Source organism: Echinops telfairi, unplaced genomic scaffold (genome assembly GCF_000313985.2).
Source record: "Echinops telfairi isolate 266 unplaced genomic scaffold, ASM31398v2 ScPeMD7_21;HRSCAF=78, whole genome shotgun sequence".
NCBI lineage: Eukaryota > Metazoa > Chordata > Mammalia > Afrosoricida > Tenrecidae > Echinops > Echinops telfairi.
The window spans coordinates 230,754-239,513 of NW_022103918.1; the positions used below are offsets into that span (position 1 = coordinate 230,754).

The window sequence follows — 8,760 nt, forward strand, 5'->3', positions numbered from 1 at the left end:
GTGTCATGATAGTGGGGGACGGGGAGGGTAAGGAAGCATTTAGGAACTAGAGGAAAGTTGTATGTTTCATTCCTATGACCCTTCTGTAAGGGGATGTCCAATTGCCTACAGATGGGCTTTGGGTCTCCACTCCGCACTCCCCCTCATTCACAATGATATGATTTTTTATTCTGTTGATGCCTGATACCTGATCCCTTTGACACCTCGTGATCACACAGGCTGGTGTGCTTCTTCCATGTGGGCTTTGTTGCTTCACAGCTAGATGGCCGCATGTTTACCTTCAAGCCTTTAAGACTCCAGACGCCCATCTCTTTTAATAGCCGGGCACCATCACCTTTCTTCACCACATTTGCTTATGCACCCATTTGTCTTTAGCAATCGTATCGTGGAGGTGAGCACACAGTGAAATGATTTTTTGTTCTTTGATGCCTGATAACTGATCCCTTTGACACCTCGTGATCACGCAGGCTGGTGAGCTTCTTTTATGTGGGCTTTGTTGCTTCTGAGCTAGATGGACACTTGTTTACGTTTAAGCCTTAGGACCCTAGACTGTATCTCTTTTGATAGCTGGGCTCCATCAGCTTTCTTCCCCACATTTGCTTATGCACCCGCTTTGTCTTCAGTGATCGCATCAGGAGTGAGCATCATAGAATGCCAGTTTAATAGAACAAAGTATTCTTGCATTGGGGAGTAGTTGAGTGGAGGCCCAATGTCCATCAGCTACCTTAATACTAAACCTATAAATATATGCACATGGGTCTATTTCCTCATTCTCATATATAAATATATTTACATATGTACATGCCTTTATTTAGATATCTCTATATGCCCTTTGCCTCCTAGCTCTTTCCTCTTATTTCCTTTTGCTTTCCTCTTGTCCCACTTTCATGCTCAGTCTTCATTTGGGTTTCAGTAATTCCTCTTGGTTACGTTACCCTTGATTACACCCTACCAGTAGGCCTGCATTTTTGATGAAGTGCAATAATCTCCAGCTGAGCAGCTGCTGTCCCTTCATATCGAGGAAGATTTGGTGGTGTCGTAGGCTAGGTATTGGACTGCAAACTGCAAGGCTGCTGGTTCAAACTCAAAGCTACTCTGAGGGAGGAAGATGAGGCTGTCTGCTTTGGTAGAGATTTATAGTCTTAGAAATTGTATGTAGAATCATCCGTATGCAGAACTGACGCAATACCGGCGAGGTAGGACTATTCCTACTCAATATCTTCTTCACTGATTCACATTATTTTCTGGCCTCTATGTGCAGTTGCTTTAGAAATCCCTTTCCTATTTATTTACCCAATTGTTGGCATTCTTAACTATTTAGACCATAGCTTCTAGCCCTAGAGAAAGTAAAAATAAATAAAATCTAGGCTACTTTACTTGGTAGGAAAGAGTCAGCACATGTAAAATCACTTTGCTTTTTGGACAGGCTGACATCCTGAGTAACATTCCGTTTTAGTTTTATGTTAGAATATCATGGGACCTGAGAAGAGCTCAGGCATAGTGATTTAGTGAGACTGTTTATATAAAGCGCAGCGGTTTGAACTCACCAGTTGCTCTGTGGGAGAAAGTCTGCTTCCATAAAGATTACAGTCTTGGAAATCAGATGTGGCAGTTCTGCACTGTTTTGTGGGGTCACTATGAGTCAAAATCCACCAGGTGGTAAAGGAGTTGGTTAAGGGGACTGAATGAAGGCGATTTAGTAACATCAGCAAAAAGTGATGATTGAAAGTAAGAGAATTGAGAAATATTAGGTACTGAGAATTTAGAAACTTAAGTACTGTGGTAGTTCATAATCTGGTGTCAGTTTGGGACTTGATGGGATTCACAGTGAAGGGGTGGCGTCTAGTCAGTCAATCCGATCATAGCCAATGAGGCCTCTGTGGGCATGGCCTTCTGAGAATTCAGGGAATTCTTGGATTTCCTCCTTGGAGGTGGGAGACAGACTCTCTCTCTGCTCACTTCCTGGGAGACATCCCTGAGGACAAGGCACATGTCACTACGCTGATAGACCCCATGCCATGGGAACTGGAGAAGCCACATGGAGACCCCTGACAGCACTGAGATGCTTCCAATGCCACTGGATCCACAAGATTTCCCACCCACTGCCCTGTGATCATCCAGCATTTGGCGTCATTGTATGTGTTTTGTGAGTCTGATGAGGACTTTATGGTTTAGTATCGGATATATGGGCTAATATCGGACTTATGGGCTTGGACTGGACTGGGTCAGGATGGTTTCTTAATGTACAGTTACCCTTTATATAAAACTTTCTTACACACATGAGTTTCTATGGATTTGTTTCTCTAGTCTACCTGGACTAACACTTGAGGATTTTAAGTGTGATAATAGTTGTTTTTTCTTTAAAGGATAGATAAAGGTAGTATTTTAACTTAACCTTAGTGATGATATTAAATAAGAAAATTTATAATACTCATTTTACTGAACAGGTAAGTAAAATACATTTTATAAAAGATTTTCCCCTAAGAGGTTTGACACGTAACTTGGTTTCGTATGTGTCAAAAGTGTGCTTAATTGAAAAAGGAAAACATTAGATAATTCCATGTTGTTGGGTGCCATCAAGGTGCTTCTGACCAGTCGTGCCTCCTCACAGCTGTTCCTGTGCTTGAGCCCAGGCTTGCCGCCACTGGTCTGTCAGTTGGTTATACTGTGCCGGCTTGTTTGTTGTAGTGGTGCTAGAATCTCAGCATTGGTCCTTCAAAGGCCAGCATGGTCACCGAAGGGGAGGGAGCAGGTTTCAGCGGAGTTTCCAGATCAAGAGCTGACTGAAGAAGAAATCAGCTGCCCCTTTTGGAGGAAGTAGCCATGGGAAATCTTATGCATAGATCATTTCAGAGGCTTTAAAAACTTGTTTAGGATGAAACTTTTCTTCTTAAATGTATTCAATATTCATCATTTGACCTCTGTAAAGACTACCTTGAAGATCCATGGGCACATGGTAGTTTTTAATCGTGATCTAACATGAGTTTGAATTCCATGTTCCTAGTTCAAGTCAGCTTCATAGCATTCATGTCATGGTATGGCATTTGTAACTAAGGATGTGCTAAGAGAATGCTAATCCCCTTTTGGGAAATGGCTCTCAAGGTTGAGAGAAAATTTTAGTGAAAATTGAAGAAGCAGTTCCTTCACATAAGAACAAGGAAATGTTGACACCTTGCCCTCTTACTTTCCACACCCACAAAAGAAAAAATGATACGGGGAGGAAGTTTTAATTTAGTAAAACAAATAATTGTTTTTTAATTGATCATGTAAGACTTTAACAAAATGTTCTCTGTTGATAATTTGTAGCAGTCTGTTAGTAGTCATTAATATGTGAGTATGGAAATGATGAAAACCGGTAATTTACCCAATGAATCCTTAGAAGTTTAATGAAACCGAAAGCTTAATTGGACAGAGAAAATCTGAGGAGTTGTTTTCGTTTCTACTAGCTTGAGTGCTTCTGCCTTCCCAGTGGGACTAAGCAGGACACATGTTTAAGAGAGCCATTGTGGATGAGAGGTACTTTGCCGCCTGACCTGATGTTTTCCATTGTGGAAAGTATTACTGTTGAAGTCTAGAAAGGATTTTTTTGTTTGTTTGCTCTGGTGCAAACTGAAGAATTGATATTTTGAATTGTGGTGTTGGTGAAGAATATTAATATAGCAAACAGATCTTACTTGGAAGAAATACAGCCTGAATGCTGCTCAGGTGTGAGCAAGGTGAGATTTTGCCATATGAACTTCAGACATGTCATCAGCAAGGACCAGTCTTTCTTGGTAAAGTAGAAGATCAGTTGAAAAAAAGAAGATCAGCAATAAGAAACACTGACACTACAACAATGGACTGAAACATGGCAACGATTATGAAGATGGTGTAGGAATGGACAGTGTTGTATGTAGGATTGCTGTTGTATCAGAACCAACTCGACCCAACAGCACCTAACAACAGCAACAACATTCTTTTGGGTAAATAATGCATTGTGCCAACTTTGACCATTAGATGAGAACAGTAATTGGACTGGAGTAGGAGTTAGGAAAGACCTTGAACTTTGGAATCAAACAGCGAGAGTGAATCCATGTTTTCAACTCACTAATTTAAGGAACCCTATTGGCATAGTGAAGCAGTCCTGGTGGCCTAGTGATTACTTGTTGGGCTGTGATCTACAAGGTCTGCTATTTGAAACTACCAACCACTCTGCTGAAGAAAGATGGACTTTCTACTTCCATCTTGGAACTCACTCTGGCAGTTCTACCCTGTTCTGTAGGGTCACTAGGGGTTGACATGGACTGGAAAGCAGTCAGCGTGGTGTGGTTTTTGGTTGGCTTGATGGTTTCTGTTGGTCTGCTGAACTCAAGGCTGCAGCTCTGTGGGAGAAAGATCGGGGTGTGGGGTGGGATGGGGACGGTGGTGAGAGAAGAGCTCTATGTTGCAATCAACTTGATGGCAGTGAGTGATTGAGTGAATTAGAGCTTAATAAAGGAATGTTTCTAGCGTATGCTCAAAGTGCAGTGAATGTTTAAAGCAAATAAGCAATAACTTTTTGGTGTTATTTTTATAAGGACTGGTGGTTACTAATTTCAGAATCTCAGTTTTCTCATCTTGAAAACAGAGATGCTAATGTCTACCATACAGGGTTGACACTGGAATTAAAGTGAGGTTAACAAATATAAATAATATTTGGCCTATGATACAAACTATGAATGAATATTGGTTGCTTTTTCCTCTTAAATGTTGTTCCCAAACAGTTTTTATTTTCCTTTTTAAAATTCCAGTTATCATTTCAGGAGAAATGGTACTAGGGAGAAACAGATTACTAGTACTCACCAGCTGGATCCTTTTTTTAAATTTTTTAAATCATTTTATTGGGGCTCATACAACTCTTATCACAATCCACACATACATCAATTGTGTAAAGCACACATACATTCATTGCCTTCATCATTCTCAAAACTCGCTTTCCGCTTGGGTTCCTGGAATCAGCTTCTCATTTTCCTTTTCCTCCTCCCCCTCCCTCCCCACTCTTCCCTCCCTCATGAACCCTTGATAATTTATAAATTATTATTTTATCTTACCTTACACTGCCCTGCATCTCCCTTCACCCACTTTTCTGTCGCCCATCCCCAGGGAGGAGGTTATATGTAGATCCTTGTGATCGGTTCCCCCTTTCTACCCCCTTTCCCTCCCAGTATCGCCACTCTCACCACTGGTCCTGAGGGGGTTCATCTGTCCTGCATTCCCTTTGTTTCCAGTTCCCATCTGTACCGCTGTGCATCCTCTGGTCTAACCGGGTTTGCAAGGTAGAATTGAGAACATGATAGTTGGGGGGCGGGGAGGAAGCGTTTAAGAACTAGAGGAAAGTTGTGAGTTTCATTATTGCTACACTGAACCCTGAGTGACTCATCTCCCCACTACCCCTCTGCAATGGATGTCCAGTTGTCTACAGATGGGCATTGGCCACCCACCAGCTGGATCTTTAGGGGAGAGGATGCTTGTTAGGATTTGGCTAATTTTCAGTAAAAATGCCAGTGTGCAAGATGATTAGAATTTCAGAGTAAAGACTGAAGATCTTAAGGGGGGCATAACTGAATTAGTATGATGAGTAAAAACAAAAACGGACTGAATCAGTCAATTGATGCAACAAAAATTTAACGACTATATATTATGCAGCTAATATTTGCCAGGCATTGTGTTTGATGCATGGAATAGAAGATCCGTGCCTTTATGTAGTTTATATTGAGAATGAGAGAAGTTAATAATAAGTATGAGGTTACAAACACTAAGGGTTTGGAAATGCTGTGGGTAAGGTGGAATAGCCAAGAGCTAGATAAAATGTGCAAATGTGGACCGTGGATCTGTCCAGGGACTATTTGTTAGTGGTCCTCCATAAGGTAATGACTGAAATTGAGAATGTGTAGACATTTTTATGTCATCGTGATAAAGTAATTTTATATTGATTCAATCAAATGAAAAATGTGTAGCTTATGTTTTGTATCTTTTAACTTCTTTTCTTGGCCTTTACCAAAGTACTGATTTGTAATGGATTAAAATGAAACTCTGGTTCTTTGCCCTATTAGTCTGAGAAGACATGAACTCAAGAGATCAACGTCCACCATTGTTGGCACCCCAGCAGGCAGATTTTGTAGATAATTTGAACATCTTATGATTAATGGATTCACATTCAGGTGATGGGTTATCTTACTTTGGTTTAACAAATATTATATTGTTATCAGTGTTACATTTTATGCCGGACTAAATTATTTTAGGTCACTTGATTCTTAAAAGTTTCCAAAGATTTGGATACAAATACAAGGTGGAACTAAAAAGAGAAGAAAACTATCTGAAAAATAAAATTAAACTAAAAGGAATATAATGATTTTTAGGTCTCTCTTCCAAATGCTGAGATTTTATGATAAACATATACCTCTTTGAAAGCTCTTTTGCTATCAGACCTTCTTACCATATTACATGTGTGTGCTACATGAAATTACACCTTAATATATTTTTTCTGCCTTTTTATCTGTTGCTAGTGGAACACATCACAAAAATAGAATATAGTTGTTTGAAGAAAATGTTTATGGCTTATTGATGATAACCTAGGTAGCATTTCTGATTTTCTGCATTCCATATTGCCAGATGTCCATCTCACCATCTCCACTATTTAATAGATAACTATGCTTTAAGACATCTAAAATAAGATGTAGAAATAAGGAACAATTTGATAGCTGCTACTTAACATTTTAAGCATGCCATATCAATACCTTTTAACATGTGACACAACTGTTTTCTGGATTTTTAATTGAGTAATATATCTATATGCTTAATAAAATAAATGAAAATAGCAGGTAAAATGTAGAAATGTAGGCCATATGAGTTAGTTAATTGTGCCAACCTGGCCAATAATCACATGTGGGGCTAATTGAAAGGTGGAGGGATAAATGGGTAGTGAGCCTCGCCTTTCTAGTTCTCGGGTCTCTTGCTTTGTGATGGTCACACCAGGGTGCAGCTGCCTTAGCAGCTCCCTGCTTCAGCTTGCAAGATTGACTTCCTACAAGACACCCCCAAGGAGAAGCCGCATGGACCTATCCCAAGGCAGCCCTTGGTGCTGGAGCAACCGTGTGGAGACCCCTGCTAGTGCTGAGATGCTTATTCGTTTTCCGACTCAGCTTTCCTCAGCAGTCGGCATCCTTGCCTCTGTTTTGTGAGGTGGAGGACTTTGTGGACTGGTGCTGGGTTAATGGGTTAATGTTGGACTTGTGGGCTTGGGCAGCATTGGGTTGGGATGTTTTCATGATGCACACTTTCTTTACATAAAACTCTCTTATACATGGGTTGCTGTGGATTTGTTTCTCTAAAGTACCTAGACTAATACACCATATTACTTAGGTAGTAGTAGGTCATAAAATAACTATTTTTTAGCACTTTTATTGGCACATAATCCACATATCATACAACTCAATAGTTCAGCTGTCAAGAAAAACTGTACATTCATTACTTGAATCATTTTTTGGAACTTTTTTTATTGGCATATAATTTACATTGTATTTACTTCAGTAGTTCAATCATTCAATCACATCAAGGAGAATTGTATAATCATCACCACATCAAGTTTAGAACACCCTCCACCCCGCCCACCATGGTTAAATCGCCTTTAAAATGAGTTGTGCCTTCGCAGTCAGTTTTAGTATTCCCTCCCCACTCCCGTCTTCATTTCCCACTTCCGAAATCCCCCTTCCCTCCCCTCCCTATCACCCACTCCTAACCCCTACATCCTCTGTCACCCCCTGTATCCATTATCACTAAGCATCCACTCCTCTTGTGGGCCACAAACTGGGTGAACTTTTAGTTTTTTCTGCCGCTACATTGCTTTTAAAATGAGTTGTGTAATCACCATCAAAATAACTATTTTAAACAAAGGATCTCATTGATAAGTGACTAACTCGCCCAGTCAGATCTGGACAGTAAAAACAATACAGGGAAAAGGCCCTACTGTTTAGGGATTTCTTAACATGACTTGGTTTTGGTACTGAGTAAACGCGTTCATAATATTAACTGGTAGTAAGTGTATTGAATTATCTAACCATTGTGATACTGATAACCGAAGATGCTTCATAAGTCAAATTGTGAAATAGAACAACGATTATAAGAGTAAATCTATCTAATGGTTGTTTAATATGCAGTTGATTAGTTAACAACTAATGGTGACTGTAGAGTAGAGTGATGAGAGGTTTTAGATCATGTGAATATAGTTTGTATTTATAATGAATGTTAAAAATAGCAATTGAATTTAATCATGTAAAGTAAGACTTTTGCGTATCTGGGGGTTAGGATATTTTTGGTATGGTGGGTGTGGCATATCAATTATGTAATAATTAAAAGTTGGTTTTTCTTTTTACTTGGAATTGACTTAACAGTAAATAGAAATTGGATATAGTCTAGAACCAGCCAGTGCCTATTGGGGAACAAGTGGGGAGGGTATGCTCAGCAACATTCTTTAGTTTGGTCAAGAAATGAGGATGCTGTATGTACATTGTTCTTACTGGTGCCAGCTAGCTGTAACTGCAGTCGCTGTGTTAGGGCAACAGAGAACGTGTGCCAGGGATTTTATTGTTTGGAATATATAAGAACTCAGCTCTTTGGACTCAAAGAACAAGACTTAATACAGTAGAAAAGGAATACAGTGAACCCTCGTTTATCGCGGTTAATCGGTTCTAGACCCTACCGTGATAAATGAAATTCCGTGAAGTAGGATTCCTTATTTGTAAA

At 39.8% G+C, this 8,760-nt stretch overlaps 1 protein-coding gene and 1 pseudogene across 3 annotated transcripts in view; both read left to right on the forward strand.

The window, feature by feature from the left end:
- The window catches only part of LOC101639157 (activating transcription factor 7 interacting protein), a 115,778-nt gene that overhangs the window by 28,424 nt on the left and 78,594 nt on the right, over window positions 1–8,760 (forward strand). The window lies entirely within an intron of this gene.
- LOC101651305 overlaps window positions 4,279–8,760 on the forward strand; it is an 11,985-nt pseudogene continuing 7,503 nt past the window's right edge.